Source organism: Camelus bactrianus, chromosome 1, assembly GCF_048773025.1.
Source record: "Camelus bactrianus isolate YW-2024 breed Bactrian camel chromosome 1, ASM4877302v1, whole genome shotgun sequence".
Taxonomy (NCBI): domain Eukaryota; kingdom Metazoa; phylum Chordata; class Mammalia; order Artiodactyla; family Camelidae; genus Camelus; species Camelus bactrianus.
The window spans coordinates 87473436-87498012 of record NC_133539.1 but is presented as its reverse complement, the minus strand read 5'-3'; the positions used below and the strand labels follow the sequence as shown (position 1 = coordinate 87498012).

At 35.8% G+C, this 24577-nt stretch overlaps 1 pseudogene; it reads right to left on the bottom strand.

The window, feature by feature from the left end:
* Positions 1–20191: 20191 nt before the first annotated feature.
* On the bottom strand, positions 20192–22657 carry LOC105066724 (sodium/potassium-transporting ATPase subunit beta-3 pseudogene; annotated as a pseudogene).
* Between the last annotated feature and the right edge of the window lie 1920 nt (positions 22658–24577).

Genomic DNA, 24577 nt, shown 5'->3' with positions numbered 1-24577 from the left:
TCTTGATAAAGAGACCAAATTAGATAAAAAGCAATGGGAGAGGATCCCTGCTTCTAGGAACTTGAGGTCAGAGCAAGGAGGATTAGAACACTTGGAAGAGTTCATTAGGAGGAACAGAGGATTCTCGGAACATGACTGTGGGAACTCAGCTTCATTTCCATCATTAAGAATTCTGGTCTATCTCCTTTTTCCTAAACCAAAGGACCACTCAGGTTTAAAGGCACATAGATGAGAAAAAGAAAAAAGAAAAACACTATTTGTTCTGCAGTTGTCAAGGTAGAGAGAACTGGTATGTGGTTTTCTCGTCCATGGCCTGGGTGATCTGGGGACACCAGCATAAAGAAGCATGGATGTGAGGTCCTCAAAGCAGAGGATCCTGAGAAACACATGACCTGCATCAATCTGAGCATTATGCCCAGTTGAGATTACAAATCACCCCAATCTCTCCAGGGCAAGCAGACCAATAAGGAAATGAAGAAGCAGGTTAAGATGTGAGACCACCTCTGGGTCTAGAAAGCTTGAAGGGATAGAGATTAAGAGGAATATTCCACATTCCATAGTTTTACAAGTGTAAGGAAGGAAAAAGTTTTCCTTTTCAGGTCCCTCGCTAGGTCTGAAAATTAAACTGACCAAGACATTAACAGGAGAAAGACACATTTTACTTCATTTTCATATGTGCATGGGAGCCTTCACAAGGGAATGAAGACCCAAAGAAGTGACAAGAACAGGAAGCTTTTATACGTTTTAGACATAAATAAATACATTAATTTTTATTAATTAAATTAATTAATTTATAAAAATTGACAAGACAAAAGATTTGGGGCTATGGGTAGTAAATGATAGAAAAGATAATGATCACTACTGTCACCCCAAACTAGTGGCTTAGAAATATTAACAAAAACTATTGCCAAGACCAGAGGAAAAATATGAAGTAGTACAACATATAAAAAATAAAAACATGGAAGGGAAATACAAGACACTCAATGTAAGAATATTTCAGGGGAGAAGAAAAGAGAAAGAAAAGGTGCAAGACAGGAAATGATTAAACAAATAATGGAAGGGAATCTGTCTGAGCTTTATGTCTGGTGACCTGTGTCTGGATATGAATACACCCATCAGATTCTAAGATGAATTAATGAAATTAAGAAGTATACCTTGTTATAGTGTGACAATTTTTAATTTTACAGATAAAGCTAAAATCTTCAAGTTCCTAGTGCATATAATAATTTATGCTACTGTTAATAATACTGGTAATAATAAAATGTTACATACACAGGAAAAAGGACTAGCATCAAATTTCTCATTTATAACCCTTGAAACTTGAAGACAGTAGTATAATATTTGCTGACTACTGAGAAAAAATTACATAACCCCCAAATCCTATACCTACTGACAGTATCATCTTACAGGCAGATGACTGATAATGTACAATGTAAGAAATTTCATCTGAGGGAGGTGATTGAGGGTATACATAAACCAAATAATAAATAATTCAAAAACAGAATCCAAGCTCTAAGGACATTTGAAACCAGGAAAACTCTAAACTATAAGAAAATTTTAATCATAGTCAATAATTAAAATTAAGTAGCTCAGGAATGGAGGCTTTCTAAAGGCCTCATAGTAGGGGTGGAGGAGGCCGGGTAAACAGGATGAGTAAAAGTGTTTCTTTATATCTCATCTTTGTAGGATGCGTCCATGCTTTCATGGGGAAATGCTTCCTTTTCAAACAATAGTAGAGAAATATGTATCTAATTATAAATGCAAGGTTGGGTAAGGTAACAGAATAAGAATTATGGTTAGGATATCCAAATATGTGGTGGAAACATGAAATGAATAGTAACTTGATTTAAAAACATGCAAAAGTACAAGACAATATAGGAAAGGATAGTTTAAAATAAGCAGTAAACATAAAATAAGATGGGAGAAACATGACAACTATATACAAACATTGCCCTATGTGTGGATACAATTATGACTCCTACTAAAAGAGAGTTCAAAAGCATCTGTTTAAATGCAGGTCATAAGAAACAGACTTAAAACCACTTATAAAGAAAGGTTGAGAATAAAGGGATTATCAAGCAGGTACTTGGGAAAAAAAAAAAAAAGATGCTTTGCCAGCATAATATATGCACATGCTGTAATTTAAGGTTAAAGACATGAAGCAGAGTGAAGAAGAATATTGTATCATAATAGAAGGCACACTGAACAAAGAAGGTAAAACAGCAATAAACGCATATAAATCTAATAGCTTAGCAGCTAAATGCACAAAGCAGAAATCATTAAAAATGCAAGGAGAACTTCCTGAATAAAAAAGAAAAATTTAAAAAGAAACTTCAATAGAACAGAGGGAAGTAGGCAGAGAATATGGAGATTCCCAGAGGAACTGGCAGCTGATGTTTGGAGTCCCAGAGGCGCCATTACAAACAGGGGGGAAGCAGTCAAGATTATCTGCCAGTTCAGACAATCAGTATGAAATCCCTGCATAAAATCACTTTAGTGATGATGGAAGTAGAGAGCCAAGACACTGAATACCCAGTTGCACAGCGCACCGGCAGCATACAGACAGCACCCTGGTAGGCACTGTAGAAGATGCACTGTCTTCAAATAGGGAGGCTGTATCCTTTCCACACATTAAAGAAGGTTATATCCTTCTAAAAGGAAAGTACACAGAGGGAAGGATTCTGGTATATACCTACCGCAGTAAAACATGAACTGGTATCACTATGAAATAATTATTTTCTTAGTACAAAGCAGAATTTTAAGTAGTTCATTAGAATTCATATTTACCTTCATCTGTACTAGAGTATACTGGGCACCTTACTAAATAAATTGGAAGATAAGAATCATATATATGATGATATGTTTTGAGTGATTTCTAAGTTCTAAAGGAATAAGAAGGTAAAAATCGTTTATAGCAACAGTCACTAAATCACTCTGAACAACAGACACTTAAATTGCCTGAGGGGCAGGCATCTAATTTAACACATATCTAGGGGCCTCCTGACATCCTCTCCAGAGATGCAGGCCAGCAGGAGTCATTTTGGCACTCTCCCTCTGCCTCATCCCAGGTCACCAGTACCTCCCAAAAGGAGCCTGTATCCTAATCTTGTACCCAAATTTTTGTGGTTGCTACCCAGGGGACACCTATTGATCACCTGGCTCAGTGGCCAGCAAGGCTTATGTTCACAGATCCCACAGGAGTATACCCAACAGAGAAAGAGTTAAATGGCTACCATCCCCAGGGTATATCAGAGAGGCAACAGCCCTAGGTACCCAGTCTATGAAAGAGGCCTGTTAACTAATCTTCATAGTTGTGGCCAGAGGGGTAAGCTTCCAATTAAACATGTGTCTATGGGCTGGCTGTAATCCTCTTCAGGGACATTGGAGGGCAGGTTCTATCTTCATGCTCTCCTTCTGTTGCATTCCAGAGCTACAGTATCACCTGAAGGAGAGTTATATGCATATCCTGTGCCCTGTTTTTTATAGCCAATGCCCCAGTTTTTGTGGCTGCTGCCCAGGGTATTACCCCCTGAAAATCCTGCCCTAGTCCCAGCAGGTCTTATGTTACTGGTCCGACAGAACTGTATATATTTGCATACTTTAAAAGTTGCTACCTAAGGGTCTAGGCTGAATCTAGGTGCTGACTGAGATCCTTTGGGACACTAACAAGTGTTGGCACACCCTTGACTACTGACCACCACTAAAAATAAAGCAGGCTGCTTAGATAATCACACAGGTTTAAGAGATTACCAAGAGTAGGAAAGGGTTGAAGGATAAAGTAATCTCTTACATAGGACATTCTTTCAAGGATAAGAGAGGTAGCTGTTTTATCTAATGCATAGAAACCAACCCAGAGTCAAGGAAAATGAAGAAACAGAGAAAGATGTTTCAAATGAAATTACAAGGTAAAATCTCAGAAAAAAGATCTTAATGAAATAAAGATAAGGGATTTACCTGAGAGACTTCAAAATAATGGTCATAAAGATACTCAGTGAGTTCAGGACAATGAATAAACAAAGTGAGAATTTCAACAAATAGAAAGAAAATATAATAAAGAATAAATAGAAGCCACAGAACTAAAGAATACAAACAACGAACTGAAAAAAAGAAAACAAAGGTGCAGTTCAACAGCAGGCTGAATGAAATAGAAGAAACACCAGTGAGCCCAAAGACAGCAATGAAACTCACCCAATCAGAACAGCTAAAAAAAAAAGAGTAAAGATAGCTTAAGGGAATTGTAGGATAACATCAAGTGGACTGACATCCACATTTCAGGGGTCCCTGAGAGACAAGAGTAAGAGAAGGGGGAAGAAAACTTACCTGCAGAAATAATGGTTGAAACCTAATGTGGAGAGAAACATTCAGATCCAGGAAGTCTAGAAAGTTCCAAATGAGATAACACAAAGAGACCCACACCAAGGCATATTAAAGTGCCAAAAGTTAAAGACATGGAGAGAATCTTTAAAACATCAAGAGAAAAACAACTTATTATGTACAAGTAAAACCCATGAGACTACCAAAAGATTTCTTAGCAGAAATTTTGCAGGCCAGAAAAAGTATGTTCAAAGTGCTGAAAGAAAGAAAGAAAGAAAAAAAAAAAAAAAAAAAAACCTATCAACCAAGAATACTCTACCCTGAAAAATGGTCCTTGACAACTGAAGGAGAGATAAAGAATTTTACAGACAAGCCAAAGGTAAAGGAGTTCATACCACAAAACTAGCCTTACAAGAATTATTAAAGGGACTTCTTTAAGCTGAAATAAAAGTGCACAAATTAGCAATAGGAAACAATGACAGTAGAAGTTACACTGTAAAGGTAAACAGATAGTAAAATTCACAATTATTTAATGTTGAACTAGTGGTAGGTTAATTACTTACAAAGTTAGTATAAAGGTTAAGAGACAAAAGTAGTAAAAATAATTACAATAATTTAAAGGATACGCAAGATAAAAAGACATCAAAAACAATGTATGGAAGAAGAGGAAAAATGTAGAGCTTTAGAATGCATTTAAACTTAAGCTGCTATCAAGTTAAAATATATCATTACAAATATAAACTGTTTTAAGTCAGCCTCATGGTAACCACAAAGCAAAACCCTATAGTAGATACACAAATGATAAAAAAGAGGAATCCAAGCATACCACTACGAAAATATTCATCATGGGAAAAAAAAAAAAAAGAGCAAGAAAAGACAAACAGAGAAATTTATAAAACAGCTAAAAACAGTTGACAAAATGGTAATAAATACATACCTATATATGATATATGAACCCTTTATATGATACCTACAAGAGACTCACTTCAGATATAAGGACATACAAGACTGAAAGTGAAAAGATAGATATTCCATGTAGAGGAAAACTGTGGTAACTGTATTTCAGACAAAATAGACTAACATACACTGCAATAAGAGACAAAAAAGCTCATTGTATAATGACAAAACAGTCATTCCAACAACAGAATGTAATATAGGAAATGCAAGTATGTGTACCCAACATAGAAACACCTAAATATATAAAGCAAATATTAACATACCTAAAGGGAGAAATAGCAACACAGTAGTAGGGGATCTTAATACCCCACTTTCATCAGTGGATGGATCATCCAAACAGAAAATCAGTAAGCAAACACTAGCCTTAAAGGACACGTTAGATCAGACAACTTAACAGATGTACACAGAACACTCCATACAAGAGTAGTATAATACGCATTTTTCTCAAAATCATATGGCACATTCTCCAGCACAGATCATAGGCCACAAAACAAGTCTTACTAAGTTTAATATGACTGAAATTATATCAAGCATGTTTTTCTGATCACAGTGGTAAGACAATAGAAATTATTACACAAAGAAAACTGGAAAATTCACACATATGTGGAGATTAAACATGCTACTGAACAACCAATGGGACCAAGAAAAAATTGAAAGAGAAATTTAAAAATACCTAAGACAAATGAAATTGGGAGAACAAAATGCCAATATTTATGGGATGCAACAGAAGCAGTTCTAAGAGAAATGTTTACAGGGCTAACTGCCTGCCCCAAGAAACAATAAAGATCTCAAATTATTAATCTAACTTTACACATCAAAGAACTAGAAAAAGAAAAACAGATAAAGCCCAAAGTTAGTAAAAAGAGGAAAATAACAAAAATCAAACAGAAATAAAATAGAGACAAAAAGAAAACAGAACAGATCTTGGAAACTAAGAGCTAGTGTTTTGAGAATATAAACAAAATAACAAATTCACCAAGAAAATTTTCATAGACTCACCAAGAAAAAAAAGAGACAAGATAAATTGATAAATTCCTCTAACGTCAGGAACAAGACAGGATGTCCACTTTTGCCACTTTTTAACATAGAACTGGTAAGTCCTACCTAGAGCAGTTAGGCAGGAAAAAGAAAGAAAAGACATCCAAATTGGAAAGGAAGAAGTTAAACTGTCACTATTTGCAGATGACATAATTTTATATACAGAAAACCTAAAGACTACCAAAATACTGTTAGAATAAAGTTGTAGGATACAAAATGAATATTTAAAAAAAACCTGTTGTATTTCTATTAACATTGAACTATCAGAAGGGAAATTTAAAAAAAAATACCATTTACAACTGCATCAAAAAGAATAAAATAACTAGGAATAAATTTACTTGAGGAGAAAGACTCCTGCCCTGAAAACTATGAGCCATTGATGAAAGACACTGAAGAAGACACAAATAAATGCAAAGATATTCCATGCTCATGAGTTGGAAGAATCAGTATTTGTAAAGTGTCCACAATAGTCAAACCAATCTACATATTCAATGCAATCCCTATCAAAATACCAATGGCATCTTTCACAGAAATAGAGCAAATAATTCTATAACTTGTATGGAATCATAAAAGACCCCAAATAGCCAAAGTAATTCTGGCGAAAAAAGAACAAAACTAGAGGATCGCACTTCCTGATTTCAAACTATATTACAAAGCTATAGTCATCAAAAACAATTTGGTACTGGCATAAAATTAGACACATAAGTCAATGGAACAGAATAGATAGCTCAGAAATAAATCCATACACATGGTCAATTAACTTATGACAAAGCAACCAGAAGTATGCAATGGGGAAAGGACAGCCTCTTCAATAAATGGTGCTGGGAAAATTGGACAGCTGCATGCAAATGAATGAAACTGGACTGCCATCTTATGCCATACACAAAAATTAACTCAAAATGGATACACATGAACTTAAAGACTGGAAACCATAAAACTTCCAGAAAAAAAATATAGGTAGTCAACTCCTTAACAGACTTTTTAGATTTGACACCAATAGCAAAGAGAAAGAAAAAAAAAACAAACAAGTACATCTACTTCAAAATAGAAAGCTTCTGCATAGCAAAGGTAACCATCAACAAAATGAAAAAGATTACCTACTAAATGGGAGAAAATAATGCTAATAATACACCTGAAAAAGGGTTAATATGCAAAAAGTATAAATAACTCATACAAATCAATAGCAAAAATTAAACAATGTTCTTAAAAAATGGGCAGAGTATCTGAACAGACAATTCCAAAGACATACAGATGGTCAACAGGTACATAAAAAGGTGCTCAACATTCCTAATCATGATAGAAATGCAACCTTAATGAAATTAATACCTCCTATCTGTTAGAATGGCTACTGTCAAAAAGACAATAAATGAGTTTTGGCTAGAATGTGGAGAAAAGGGAACCTCTGTGCACTGTTGGTAGGAATTGCTGCAGTCACTATGGAAAACAGTATGGAAGTTCTTCAAAATATTAAAAATAGAACTACTTTATGATTCAGCAATCCTACTTCTAAATATTTTTCTGAAGGAAACAAAGACCTTAACTCAAAGATATATGCATCCCATGCTCATTATAGCATGATTTACAATAAGCAAGATATGGAATCAGAGTAGGTGTCCATCAGTGGATGAATGGGCACACACATAATGGAATGTTATTCAGCCATAAAAAAGGAAATCTTGACATTTGCTACAACATAGATGTTCCTGAGGGCAATAAGCTAAGTGAAATAAATCAGAGAGAGAAAGACAAATACTGTAATAGCTCACTTACATGTGGAATCTAAAACAAAACAAAACAAAACAAAAACTGAGCTCATAGATACAGAGAACAGGTTGGTGGTCAGCAGAGGAGGGTTGGGGGGGAGGCTAAAATGGTTGAAAGTGGTCAAAGGTATAAACTTGTAGTTATAAAACAAATAAGCCTTGAGGAGGTAATGTATGGCATGGTGACTATAGTTAATTATATTATATTGTATATTTAAAAGTTGCTAAGGGAGTAGATCTTAAATATTCTTATCACAAGAAAAATGTCACATGGTGATGGATGTTAGTTGACTTATTGTGGTGATCAACTCACTATATATATGTATAAAATCATTACGTGTTATGCCTGAAACTAATAATAACTACATGTCTAATATATTTGGAGGAGGGAAAAAGAAGAGGATGGCAACAAAAGGAGGAACAGAAAGAGGATGAAGAGGAAGGGGAAGAATGGGATGAAAAAAAGAGGAAGATGAAAACATGCCATATTGTTCTCTATAAAGAAAGCCGAAAGTGACAACTGCAGCATTTTCTCTCTGGTCTCCTGTATCTGGCTTCCTGACTTGAAGACAGGAGCACTTTTAATTCTACTATTCTTCCTCAGAATTGATGTGGCGGGGACAGATAAGTTCTGAGTATCTCCATGACTTGCTCACTATGGTTTGCCAACAAGAGTCCCATTAGAGTTGAAGAACAAGACTAAATTCTGGAAAATATTAAAGTCAGAAAGGGTGTATCTGCCTTAACAATCCTGAGGAGTATATTATTTTCCACCTCCCTCTGCTAAAAGGGATTCCTTTTTCAATGTAGTATTAACATCTCCAAGCACACATCTTGAAGATTATCATTAAGGCTTTCTTCATATTCACTTACTAACTTAATGCCCTGATAGAGGATCACATGCTTAATTACCATTTGCTAAATTCTCTTTCTTAGGAAAATATTTAATAACAGTAGGGACTCAATCATTCTTATAATCAATTTCACAGACCAAAGATAATAAATATTAATTCAAAATATATTCTATTCTAATAACCTTTGTGTTCTCAAGTCCTAGATCAGTGTCTGGAAGATAGTAGGTATTTAATAAAAATTTGTGAGCCATTGAGGAACATTTAACTGTATTTTAAAAACCTGTCACTTGCTCTTCTGTTCTAATGCTCTTGAGCAAGATAATTTCAAAGGTGACCTTACTGATTCCTGAGAGTGTAAGTTCAATGGGAATAAGGATTCTACCGCTTTTCACAGCTGTAGACCCAGTACCAAGAGCAGTGACCAGCATACAGTAGGCCTTTAATAAATGTTTGTTGAATGAAGTGGAAATATTTATATTCACCTTTAATTACAAAATATAGTGAACATACCAACAGAATATGGCAGCCATGTACAACTCAGATATGTCTATATTTGTTCCAATTTCTTTGTTAAAAGAAATAGCTATTGTTCTATCACCTCTGCTCTTCCCACTTCTCTCCCAGACCTAAATTTCTGTATAGTATATGTATGTTTTTATATGTTTAAAATATAATATACAGTATTTTTGTATTTAAATTATACTTACATATGGCAATAAATACCTTTTATTCTAGGAAGGGCTTTTATTCTAAGATTGTTAAGCATTTCATGTTAAGATTGTAAGGATATGACAATATTTTTAAAATCCTTTTGCTTTCTTTTTCCCAAAGACTAAAATTATTTTTGTAATTTAACTATTATTTTTTGTAATTTATTTTCTAATTTAACTATTATTATTTTTGTAATTTAATTTTGTAACTTTAACACTCAGAAAAACTCCTCTTTATTCCCAGGTTTCATGCCTTTATTGCTCTATTCTACTTTCATTTTTTGTCTGATCTTAGAATCTGAATTATAAAGCAACAAAAGAAAAGGTTCACGAGGGGAACACAGAGAAGAAAGAGAAATGATTACATTTATACTTTGATCTTATCAGCATCAACTAGAGACTGCTGACATGGAAACAGAGACCTCATTTTAACATGATCCTCATCATCCACCACCCAGTGCATGGATATTGTATACAGGCATACCTGGCTTTATTGCCCTTTGCTTTATTGCGTTTTGCAGGTATTGTTTTTCACAAATTGAAAGTTTGTGGCAACTCTACATCAAGCAATTGTATCAGTGCCATTTTCCAACAACATTTGCTCATTTTGTGTCTCTATGTCACATGTTGGTAATTCTTGCAATATGTCCATTTTTTTCATTATTATTATATTTGTCGTTACAGTGATCTGTGATCAGTGATTCTTGATGTTACTATTTTAACTGTTTGGGGCACCATGAGCTATGCCCATGTAAGACAGCAAACTTAACTGATAGATGTTATATGTGTTCTGGCTGCTCCACGGACCAGCCATTCCCTATCTCTCTTCCCCACTTCAGGCTTCCCTATTCCCTGAGGCCTCCCCCTCCAAAAAAAATAAAACTAAAATCGGGACAATTGATACTCTACAATGGCCTCTAGTATTCATGTAAAAGGAAGATTCGCGTCTCTCTCACTTCAATCAAAAGCTAGAAATGATTAAGCTTAGTGAGGAAGGCATGTCAAAAGCTGAGATATGCCTAAAACTAGGCCTCCTGCATCAAACAGTTAGCCAAGCTGTAAATGCAAATGGGAAGTTCTTGAAGGAGATGAAAAGTCCTACTCCAATGAGCACACAAAAGATAAAAAGCAAAACAGCTTTGTTGCTGATAATGGAGAAAGTTTTTAGTGCTCTGGATAGAAGATCAAACCCGAAAAACATTCCCTTAAGCCAAAGCCTAATCCAGAGCAACACCCTACATCTCTTCAATTCCATGAAGGCTGAGGTAGAAAAGCTTCATAAGAAAAGTCTGAAGCTAGCAGAGGTAGGTTCATAAAGTTTAAGGAAGAAGCCATCTCCATAAACATAAAAATGCAAGTTGAAGCAGCAAATGCTAATGTAGAAGCTGTAGCAAGTTATCCAGATGGTCTAGCTGAGATAGTTAATGAAGGTGGCTACAGTAAATAATAACAGATTTTCAGTGTAGACAAAACAGCCTTGTATTGGAAGAGGATGCCATTTAGGACTTTCATACGTAAAGAGGAGAGGTCAATACCTGGTTTCAAAGAGTCAAAGGACAAGCTGACGATCTTGTTAGGGGCTAATGCAGCTGGTGAATTTAAGTTGAAGCCAGTGCTTATTTGCCATTCCAAAAATTCTAGGGCCCTTAAGAATTATTCTCAGTCTCTTGTGCCTGTGCTCTAGAAATGGAATGAGAAAGCCTGGAAAACAGCACATCTGTTTACAACATGGTTTACTTAATATTTTAAGTCCACTATTGAGACTTACTATTCAGAAAAAAAAGATTCATTTCAAAATATTACTGCTCACTGACAATGTATCTGGTCGGTCACCCAAGAGCTCTGATGGAGATGTACAATGAGATTATTGTTTTCATGCCTGCTAACACATCCATTTTGCAACCCAGGGATTAAGGAGTAATTTTGACTTTCAAGACTTATTAGTTAAAAAATACATTTCATAAGGCCAGAGCTGCCATAGATATTGATTCCTCTGATGGATCTGAGCAAAGTTAATTTAAAACTTTCTGGAAAAGATTCACCATTCTACGTGTCATTAAGAACATTTATGATTCATGGGAAGAGATAAAAAATATCAACATTAACAGGAGTTTGGAAGAAGTTGATTCTCATCTTCATAGATGACTTTGAGGGGTTCAAGATTTCAGCAGAGGAAGTAACTACAGATATGGTGAAAACAGTGAGAGAACTAGAATTAGAAGTGGAGCCTAAAGACATGACTGAGTTGCTTCAACTTCATGATAAAACTTTAACAAATGAGAAGTTGCTTCCTTTTGATGAGCAAAGAAAGTGGTTTCTTGAGAGGGAATCTACCCCTGGTCAAGGTGCTATGAAGCTTGTTGAAATGACAGCAAAGGATTTAGACTGTTACGTAAACTAAGTTGAGAAAACAGTGGCAGGGTTTGAGAGGATTGACTTCAATTTTGAAAGAAGTCCTACTGTGGGTAAAGTGTTATCAAAAAGCGTTACATGCTACAGAGAAATCATTAATGAAAGGAAGAGTCAATGTGGCAAACATCACTGTTGTCTTATTTTAAGAAATTGCCACAGCCACCCCAGCCTTCAGCATCTACTGCACTGATCGGTCAGCAGCCATCAACATTGAGGCCAGACTCCCTACCAGCCAAAGGATTACAACTTGCTGAACACTCAAATGATGGTTAGCATTTTTAGTAGTAAAGTATTTTTTAACTAAGGTATGTACATTGTTTTTTAGACATAATGCTATTGCACACTTAATAGACTGCAGTATAGTACAAACGTAACTTTTATAGGCACTGGAAATAAATTCATGTGACTCACATTTTCATGATATTCACTTGATTGTGGTGGTCTGGAACTGAACTTGCAATATCTCCAAGATGTGCTTGTATAATGTTTGCATTTATTTATTTTTTACCAGTTGTCCTTAGTAGCTGTCCATAATCTTAGGCATTGCACTAAAAATTCAGTATCTCTCTTTTAACAGGACGGAATCTTTGCTTTAGAGAACCTACTATCCAGTGGAGAAAAAATATGAGCCAAAAAGAAAATGAAGTAAGTGAAATACAGATTACAGATATTAAGATAGAGGAAATGTTGGGCTGGAATGTGGCAGGAATGAGAAGCACTGAAAATTATCTGGCCTAACAGGGTCATGAAAGACTTCTCAGAGGAAGTTGCCTTTAAGCAGAGGTTAAGAAAGGGTGAGAAGAGTTTACTCAGCATGACAATTCAGAGTCTAGAAAGAACCTAGTGTTTTCACAGGAGGAAATAATTTCTGTATGACTAGTTATAAAGGTAAGAATGGCTAGAGATTCAACTGAAAAGATTGGCAAGATGGAGCACAGGAAGCTATGGGAACATTTTTTGAGGTGGAATAACATTGTCTTAGTTTAGGTTGCAATAATAAATATAGTAGACTAAGTGGGTTAATCAACAAAAATTTATTTCTGGAAGTTCTGGAGTTTGTGAAGTCCAAGATCAATGGGCTGGTCAATTCAGTTCCTGGTAAGAAACTTCTTCCTGATTTGCAGATGACCACCTTCTTACTGTATCCTCACATGGTTCGGGGAGAACACTCTGTGGTCTTTCCATCCCATTATAAGGGCACAGTATTAAGGTTCCCTAGAGAATCAGAACTAATAGGAGATATATATATATATCTAAAGATATATAGATATATATATCTCAGAAGATTTATGATAAGGAATTGGCTCACACAGTTACAGAGGCTGAGAAGTCTACCTGCCATCTTCAAACAGGAGACCCAGGAGAGCAGGTTAGTATAATTTAGCTTGAGTCTGAAGGGCTGAGAACTAGGAGTGCCAAGGGCAGGGGAATATCAACATCCTAGCTCAAGCGATAATTCAAGTCTTCCTTTCTCTTTTTGTTCTATTCAAGTCCTCAAAGGATTAGAGGATGTCCATTTACATTGCACAGGGCAAACCACTTTACTGAGTCAACTGATTCAAATGCTAATTTCATCCAGAAACATCTCCACAGACACACCCAAAAGACAAATATCTCGGCACCAGAGATTCAAACTGACACGTTAAATTAACCATCACAAGTCCACTCGTGATCAACTTGGCAACCATATGCCCTAAACCACACTTAATTTCCAAGTAAAGATAGTAATAAGGCCTAATATGGTACAACTATCCTGTGTACAACCAAAAATGCACTAACCCTTTCCCTAGGAAATGAAGTTCTTGAGTGATGTTTATTCTTTTTGATATCTTGTACCTTAAGTAATAAGATAAATAAAGTCAATACATCTTATGTTACATAACAAGGGAATAAGAGAGGGAAGAAAAAATACAAAGTGTATTCACAACAGCATAAGGACAAAATACTCATAACAGTAACAGTCTTCATTTTTGTAATAAAGTAATGTATAATAATGTTATCTGGTCATGTGGTCATAGCTGGTGCTTATAACCAACTTCTTCCACTACCCATTATGAATTTCCTTTACTTTCCACAAGCACCTCAGTGGGTTGAGGTTCTTTACCTAAAGGGTGATTCAAACTTTCATTCCTGAAGGGTCTGGGCCATTAGTAGCCCTGCCCTTCCTGTATTGAATTGTTCTAGTTTTCCATTAACCTTAATCACAGAGCATGATAATACTTTAAAACAAACAAACAAAAAAACACCCTAAGGAATTCTCCTGTGTTCTAGACATACCCTTCCTTACTTTCATTGTGGAGTAGTAGTCCAGTTTCCCCCTTGGTAGTGAGGATCAATCACTCCAGCCAGCACAGTTACTCACTAATTTTTCTGTTGATTCAGAGGCATGAGGAGTCCAAAGCAGCTGGGATGTAACTTCAAGTTAATTGAAATCATTGTTTTTTAACCTAGTGGAAGCATTCCTCTCTTTGGAGCTAAGAACTATCACCTGCAGAGCATAAAGTCATGGGAATAAGAAGCAAAAATTCTGCTAGTGGTATCACTCCCATTTCCACCTCTTGACTCCTGGATCCTGCATCCTGGCTATCAGAGAAAACTCAACATATATTGGACACTGATTCAGAGCATATACAAGGTTCTGAAGAACCCTGCCCCAGACATACAAGGTATTACTACCTAGGTAGCATTGTAATTGAGTTTTCAAAAGGCAATTCTATCTTCTGTGAAACTAGCTGCTTCAGGATGGTCGGGAAATGGTAAGAACAGTTAATTCCATGAACACCAGCCTATTGCCACACTTCTTTTGCTATGAAGTGAGCAACTTAATTCAAATAAATGCTGAATGGAATACCATGAATGGTAAAGAAGGCACTCTGTAACTCCATCGAAGCATTACGTGAAGGGACAGAAAATCTTTACTCAGAGTAGCTGTCTATTCTAGTTAGGACAAAGCAGTGCTTCTTAAATGATAGAAGTGGTTTAATGTAAACAATTAAGCACTAGGTAGCCAGCTGATCAATAGGGAACAGTGCCATATTAGGGACTAAGTGCTGATCTCTGCTGCTGACAAAGGCACTCGCTAGTGGCTACAGCCAGGTCAGTCTTGGTGAATGGAAGTCCATGTCACTGAGTCCATATGACAATGGCAGGAGTAGCTGGGGAAAGAGGCTGACTAGTAACCACAGAATGAATCATCTTGTCCCTTTATATATTAAAATCTTTCTCTGCTAAGAAGAAATCTCTCTGCTAAGAAGAAATCTTTCTTTGGTGAGCATTCACATGGGACCCAAATATCTTCATTTTATTTTCCTATTCAGAGAGTTATACTTACAGATCCTTGCCCCAATTTTCTGTCACCAGTTTCCAATATATTCTTTCCAAGTCCCTGACCAGTTATAGCAAATCATTAGCTACAGAATCTCCGTATAATTACACACCTGCCATTTCTCTTTCCAAGAAAAGTGAACAGTCAGGTACATGTGAAAGTTCTGCTCACTCAGAGGATTTCCTTTCACCATTATCCTTCAGGGATGTTCCAGAAAGTGGCAATGGTACTACAGCTGTCCACTCTTGGGTGGTGGTGCTTGCATATTGTGCATAAACATTTGTAAATCAGGCCTAAATTTTCTCTTCCTTTGTCAACTGATCATAGGGAACTTCCCATGAGGCCGTAGGTATAGTCTGGGAGAAAGAAGGCAATATAGCAGAAGTGGGGACCATAGGCGTTTGGGCCATTTCTTCACGTAACTTGTGTCTTCAAGGTCTGATCAAGTATATACCACTTCCATTTGATGATTAGATGTTACTGCATATGCCCAACTTTATGGCTTGGTGGGTTAGCTAACACCCAGCTCATAATGGACAGCCCAGGTATCGTGGTTACTTCATGGCCCGTGGCTAAGCATTCAGTCTCTAGTAAGGCCAAGTAGGAAGTCAAGAGCTGTTTCTTAAAAGGAAAGTTGTAATCTGTGGAGAATGAGTAGCATAACTGGGTCCTTTCTCAGGGCACCTGGCCTCCCCTTCATTAAAGGAGTTCTGGATCTTTAAACTGGTTCAAGTCTGGGAACTGACTGAGGAGCTGTGACTCCCTGTATTTATGATTCAGGTTAGATTTCGTTCATATGACCCAGAACTTTTATGCTTTTACAAATAAAGTAAGAATCTAGTATGCTCCCTTATCTATTTTAAGAGCACCACAATTAATTAGCTAACACAGTAGGTCTACACAAGTCATACTATGCTGATAACTGCCTTCACTATGTCGTCCGTTACAGTAACCATACCCACCTTGCCTTTGGTGGTTGAGTGCTGCCACCTGGCCCCTGCTACCACCAGATCTAACTTACTCCCATTGCATTTAGGTTTCCCAGCTTTTAGGCTTTAATTCTCCTTTTAAGGTTTGGCCTATAGAGAATAATCAAAGAGCACTTCAACGATGCTGGAGCTCCCCTCCCAAATTTATTTCTCAGTCTTCTGGGCTCTCCCAACATGGGTGAGCAGGTCTTAAATGATAAAGCCACTTTAACAAGCCCTAAGCCTTTGAATCTCTTCCTCTACATTAAACCAAGGCTTGTTGGGCATTTCCAGTTTGCTCATGGTGGGTCATCTTTTGGTCCATGTTCTAGCCATTCAATGAGGCAAACTGTTAGAGCTCTTTCTAATTTTTGATTTGCAAAGTTAAATTCAGAATTTCCACTTTGTGATTCCAAATCCATAAATTAGGCATGATTCTAACTTATGTTTATCCCCACATCCTTTGCATTTGTTCCTACACATGTCCCCAGACACTATCTGTATAAATTAGAAAACTCTAGCTCTTTTAGAGTGCAGTACAACTCATTTTAAGGGTCCTGCTGGTATTTGAGTCTAATTATCTGTTTAAAAACAAAGGGGAGTGGTGGGGTGGGTCCTAAGGAAAATCAGCACTGTTTCGCATGGCAGTTGCCTCAGGGGAGGTCATTACAGTTCTCTCAGGCAGTGCAGTGTTAATCATCTCAGACAGAGGTGGAAAGTCTAATACCACTGTGAGTGGAGAGGTCAGTATCACTGGGAGTGCGATGCTGCTGCCACTAGGGGTTGGGGGTCACTTCTGTTTGAGCTGGGAAGACCACTTCTGCTGGAGGTGGGATGGCTAATTGGAGATAACTCTTCCACAGGCAAAGACAACTCAAGAGAATTTAAGGGCTCCATACCTATTCTAACTGGCAGGATCCCATTCTTTCCTAATCAATGCCCACTTTAACAGTAGACACCCTGCAAGGCTAAGAGTTCAACTGGGGTTATAATTTAGCCAGTCACAGGATGAGGCTCTACATTTAATTGTCAGCAACGTCTAATCCTGTTGCTACAGGAGATAAGACTCTCCTTCAGGCACACATTGAAGCTCTGGTTCCATTTATATTAAGCTTGAGCTGAGAATCTGAATCCCTGAACTCACCTTTTCTTTCATCACTTTGCTCAGGGACATGAGGAGCATCAAAGTCCTTAGTTTCATGCATTTTCAAAAAAATGTTCAAAAGTAACAAATACAGAATCACCTGGCTCTTTGCTTTGTTTCTTTTAAGTGGTTGATTAGGAGTATCTAATGCAGATCATTTGTGTATCTCTGTAATAGTTCACACCATGGGCTGTTAGAGCTGCTTACTTCCAGACAGTCTTTAGGGTCTTTAAATCTTATCATGTTAGACAGCCAATTCCAGAAACCTCAATTCAGAAAAATTACTCTAAAATTCTGTTTCTCTAAAACTGCTCTCAGTACCACAGTTTGGATTAGTCAGAAAAAAAGAGCCAGTAATATATCAGATTTATTATAAAGATAATTGCATAATTACAGAGGCTGAGAAGTCCCAAGATCTGCCATCTACAAACTGGAGACTCAGGAAAGCCATGGTGTCAGTACAAATACAAAGGCATGAGAACCAGCAGACCCAATGATGTAGATTCCAATTCGAGTGTGAAGATCTTAGAACCACAAGTACTAAGGGAAGCAGAATAATGATATTCCTTTCAATAGTCAGAAAAGAAAGGCTGAATTCTTGCTTCCTCTGCCTTTTTATTGTATTTAGGCCCTCAAAGAGTGGGGATGCTCACTCACACTGGGGAGGGGAAACTGCTTTACTGAGTCCACCAATTCAAATGCAATTTCATTCAGAAACACCCTCCCAGACACACCCAGAAATAATGTTTAGTCAAATGTCTGGTCACCTAAGATCCATTCAAGTTGACACATAAAATTAACTACCATAGGCACCAATCCCATTATGGGTGCACCACACCCACAAACTCCTCCAAACCCAATTACATGCCAAAGGCCCAACCTCCAAATACCACCACACTGGGGATTAGGTCTTCAACCTGACTGGGGTCGGGGTGGGGAACACACTCAGTCAACAGCAAACATCCTTCGATGGACCTGCTGGGAAGTTCATTTGTGCTGCGTATTTGAGCAGAACAACCTGAAATAAAGTATCTGCCTAGGGTGGTGATAATGAGGATGAACATAAATGGATATAGTCAGCAAGTGTAGGATGTAGAATCGACAATTCTTGGCAATAATTGGATTTGGGAGAGGATGAAATTAAATAAGACCCAGAAGTATGGTGCTGATGGCATATTGCAAGGCATCATGAATAATATATTACAGATTACTAAACTCGCTCACCTTTTTCCCACGCTTCTTCCCTAAAAGTTTGAGAACCTGTGTGTGGACGGAGTCTTTATGCTGAATGATCCAGCTCTACCCTCAAAAGATCTTGATTCTGTTTACTTTCTGAATTTTAATGTTATTATGCCTTTACATATGTTAACATACTAAACAATACTTTGAGAACACAAGCACCGAAAAATCTATCTCAGTTTTCTCGCAGAAGAGACAATTTAGCAAGAAATAGAAGATCAAAGGGAGATGCACAGTGAGACAGAAAAGTGTATTGAAAGTATTTACAACTTTACAAATCTAATTATTTTTCAAAAGCTCTTCCACAAAGAAAACTGTAGACTTAGTTACTAAGGATCATCTGTATTTGCAAAATGAGCATTATCAAGGAAAAAAAAACACTAAAATTATTGATTACCTATTCTGTGGCAGGAATCCTAGTAGATGAACATTGTCTCTATTTCCCTGAGATATTGTGAGGTGTTTCTATTTTAAAGATAATCATCTAAGGTTGGTAGAGTTTATGTAAATCATCCAAATTCAGGGGAAGGTGCTATCAGAATTTAAATACAAGTTTGCCACTTTACATTAAATATTCATCAGAGAGTAAGACTTTCAGAAGCATTATGAAAAATGTGATTTTAAGTTTTAACCCCCTCAGGTATAAATCTTTAATCTCTAATTAAAAGAAATTAAGTTTCTACATCTAAAAGTTTGGAATCTAGGCAATAATATCATTAAGACAAAAAATGATGTCAAAGCCTCAGGAAAACTTCCTGAGTTGCAGGCTAATGCTAGTTGAACTAATTATAATAATCTTTTAAAAGCTGTCCAAAGTTCTATTACATAATAACTTCTTTCATTTGAATATTACCAATAAATGGCCTATTTAGCAAAATTTGTTACATTTTGATTACCTTAAGTCATTTATTATAAAATATCAGTCTTTATAATAGTTTATCAAAAATCCAAGACAACACTTTCAAATCCACCTTTTCCTCCTCACATACAGAACTTCTCCACACATCACATTTCTTATAGCTCAAAAAGTCAGTTGATATTGGTCAGGTACGCTTTTCATCTCCCAACTTTTGTTGACGTCAAAATATGATAGTTAACTAGTATTAAAGCCATAAAATTCTTACATAGCACAGCACATTAAGCTTTAAATATGGCAATTAAACCACGTAAAAGAAGGTAAGACTCCCATTCTACATAGTCAGAATCAGGTGTTCACCATCCCTATCTGGCCACCATACAGTTGTTCAAAAGGCAGTAGGGGCAACAGGCATTTACTTTGGAAGACACTGAACACAATGATCTGGAAGCATATTATTATGTTACCCAGTCCCAAAACTTCCCACCTTTCTCCAAGGTGGTCTTATAATTGTACAGTGGCAGGTACAGTTAATACAAAATGAAGACAAGACAATTAATCTGTGCAAACATCCTACTCATACTATGTACACATTATGATATTTAAACATATCATAAAAACTTGACATCATCATCCTGGTTTTTCAGTTTAGGTGATCTATCAGTCCTGCACTTGACTGTTATTTCTCTCCTAGTACTGTTAAAACCAAAGATGACCAGGACAACAATCAACGGCCATAGACATCTCACATACAGTTTCTCCCATAATATGGGAAATACTTTAAGTCTAAAATTCCATTGGAAAGATAGTTGATAAAACTATTGTGTTTTCATCCTTTGAAATACATGTTATCTTTGTTTATCCTAGAGGCTTTAATCTAATTATTTTATTCATTGTCACAAAAATAGAAGGGTTGCCATTGGAATACCCATAATTAAGATCATCCATATAACTGCATGATCGTAGTAAAAACAGGAAAGTGACATGCTACATAAAATGGATCTTTCTGTTCAAAAGTGCTCCATCAGGGCAAACTGTGTAATTCTTCTTTTCTTCTAAATCATATACCTTTAGAAACATCTTAAGGTCTATAGTGTCCTCCTTACAGGAATTTGGATCAGACATATTGATGGTACATTCCAACTCAGTCACTGGTTTTGGAAAAACCCTTAAGCCCTGGACCAGGAATCTGGTCATGATATTTTGGAACCCCATTATTCAGAGTCCAAAGCATGCCTGAAAAGAGCACAGGCAGAAATATATGAAAGACTAGGCAGATGAGCAAGATCAAGTCCCAGCTCTTTGCAGAGTGCCCCAGGAACTCTAAAGTGGTTTGGTGATAGATGAAGAATTTACACTCTTCCAGGCTCTGACTGAATGACTTTTCTTTGTCATGGTGTGTGTGCCTATGGTGAGGGGAGTGGAGGCCATGTAGGTGGCAAGGACAGAGGCATGTCCTGGCTCGAGTGGTACAGACCTGGGACAGCAGCAGAAGGCTGTACAGCTGAGGAACCTCTCCACTGAGGTGTGCACTTGAGCAGATTCCATATGTACCTTTCAATGCTGATTTACAGGCTGGACACTCCAATCAAATGATGTCATAAATTAGGTGGTATTTACCATTCTAGAGTTAACAGAAATTAAGTTCCAGATTAATTAATTATCTTTCTTTAAGAAACAAAAGTAGATAGTGGCTGAGCTGGGATTTAAGCTGTTTTCTGTCTGACTCCAAAAAAGTGCTATTTACTGGTACTTGATACCAATACTGTATTATTAGTTATGACTGTCCTTTTACATTCATTCAATAAACATGTACAGAACTGCTTAGAACCACTGTTCTAAGAAATAGAACACATTAATGAAAAAACAGAAACCTCTACCCTCTTAAGATTGATAATCTAAATTATTCTGAGTTATAACATTATGATCCTATATTATTCTTAAAGATTAAATAATATACTGGAGCTACATATTTTAACTTCCCAAGCTATAGGTTACATAAATCCATGCATAAATCTCTATAACTAGAGCAGAGTCAATATTATTACATTTAAAATTCAATTTTTCAGTTATTTCCAAAAGTTAGCTTTAAAATTATACATTTTAACACATAGTATAGAGACAATAGTGAAAAAAATTGTATGTGTATATTTGTGATAATTGGTAATAACTGCAAATCCAAATCAATATAGTAAAGATTTTTAGTATGAAAATACTTTATGCACAATATCACCTATTTATACTTAGCAACCTTGAAGTTTACTAATGTCTTTACATAGTTTTACAGATAAACTATAGAGTCAAAGTGATACCCTACTCATAATAAAAGAAAAAATTTATTCAATATTTGTAGAGACACTGCATTTTAAAAAATAAAAACATTAATATTATTAAAACAGCACTTTCAAAGAAGTAGGAACCTAGATTGATGTCCACTGTTCTCTTTACATTTAAAATTTTTATTCAGTTTATTTAAAAAAACAACAAAACAGTTCACTCATTTCTCCCATTCACCACCACCTCTTGCAATAACTCATTTGTTTTCTCTATGGACATGGTTTGTTTTTCCCTTCAGATTCCAAATATAACAGATCATTTTGTATTTGTCTTTCAGTGTTTGATTTATTCTAATTAGCATAATGTTCTCGAGGTCTATCCCTGGTGTCACTAATGGCAAGATCTCATCTTTTTATGGCTGAATATTATTCCATTGTGTACATACCACAATTTTTTATCCATTCATCCATTAATGGACACTTATGTTGTTTCCATAATTTGGCTATTGTAAATAATGATGCAATGAACATATGGGTGCATATATCTTTTTGAAATAGTGTTTTTGTTTCCTTTGGATAAATACTCAGAAGTGGAACTGATGGATATGATAGTTTTTAATTTTAGTATTTTAATTTTTTCAAGAACCCCCAATACTGTTTTTTAGAGTATGTGAATATACCAATTTACAACCCAACCAACAGTTCTCCACATCCTTACCAACAAATGTTATTTCTTGTCTTTTTGATAATATTCATTCTTACAGGTGTGAGGTAATATCTCATTGTAGTTCTGATTTGCATTTCGCTGATGATTAATAATATTGAGCACCAGACTTCTATATTAAAAACTACAAGACATTTATTAAAGAATTTGGAGAAGACACAAATAAATGAAAAGGTATCCTATGCTCACAGACTGGAAGAACTAATGTTGTTAAACTGTCCTCATTGCCCAAAGCAGTCTATAGATTCAAAGCAATCTCTATCAAAACTCCAATGGCATTTTTTACAGACATAGAACACACAATCCTAAAATTTGTATAGAACCACAAAAGACCACAAATAGGCAAAGATATCTTGAGAAAGAAGGAAAAAGCCAAAGGCATCATGCTTTCTCACTTGAAACTACAAAACAAATCTATAGTTATCAAAAGCAGTTTGGTATTGGCATAAAAACAGACACATATATCAGTGGAACAGAATTGAGAACCCAGAAATAAACCCATGTATATGTAGTCAATTAATTTATGACCAAGGTGCTAAGAATATATGTTGGGAAAACAGTTTCTTTAATAGTGTTGGGAAAATTGGCAGCCACATAAAAAAATAAAACTAGACCACTTACATCTTATACACAAAAATTAACTCCAGATGTTTTAAAGACCTGAACTTAAGACTGAAATCATGAAATTCTTAGAAGAGAACATGGGCAGTAAGCTCTCTGACATATGTCTTGGTGATATTTTTTTAATTTGATGCCAAAATCAAGAAAATCTTGCAAAAGTAAGAAAACCAAAAATAAACAAGTGGGACTACATCAAACTAAAAAGCAAAGGTAACCAAAAACAAAAACAAAAAAAGACAACCTACTAAATAGGAAAAAAAAAATAATTTGCAAATCATATATCTAATAATGGACTAATATCCAAAATATTATCATACAACTCAATAACAAAATAGTCATATTAAAAAATGGGCAGAGGATCTGAATAGACATTTTTTCCAAAGAAGACATACAGATGGCCAACAGGTACATGAAAAGGTCTTTTTTATTTTGTCTTTTATTCTTCATTTTGATAATGTGATGTATCACACTCATTTGCGGATATTGAACCATCTCTTCATCCCTGGAATTGATCCCACATGATCATGCTGTATGATTCTTTTGTTTTTTAATTTGGCTTGCTAATATTTGTTGAGAATTTTTGGATATATGTTCACCAGAGATACTGGCTTGTAATGTTCTTTTTTTGTAGTGTCTTTATTTGGTTTTGGTATTAGGATAATGATGGTCTTGTAGAATGAGTTTGGAGCATCTCTTCCCCTTCTATTTTTTGGAAGGGTCTGAGAAGAATTGGTGTTGATTCTTTGAATGTTTGGTAGAATAAACCAGTGAAGATGTCTGGTCAAGGACTTTTGTTACTTGGGAGGTTTTAGATTACTGACTCAATCTCCTCCCTAGTAGTGGTTTGTTCACATTTTCCATTTCATCATGATTCAGTCTTGGAGGTTGTTTGTCTCTAGGAATTTATCCTTTCTTTCAGGTTGTCAAGTTTGTGGGCATATGATTGTTTGTAGTAGTCTCTTATTATCCTTTTTCTATAGTATCAATTATAAAGTCTCTTTTTTCATTTCTGATTTTATTTGACTTCTCTTTTATCTTGGTGAGTCTAGCCAAAGGTTTGTCAATTTTGTTTATTTTTTCAAAGAACTAGCTCTTAGTTTCACTGATCTTTTCTGTTGCCTTTTTAGTCTATATTTTATTTCTGCTCTAAAACATTATTTCCTTCTTTCTACTAACTTTAGGATAAATTTGTTCTCTTCTAGATCCTTGAAGTGTAAAAATGGGTTGTTTATTTGAGACTTTTCTTCTTTCTGGAGATAGGCATTTATCACTATTAAAATCTTAGAACTTCTTTTGCTGCATCCCAAATTTTGGTATATTACATTTCCATTTTTATTTGTTTTAAGGTATTTTTGATTTCTCTTTTAATTTCTTCT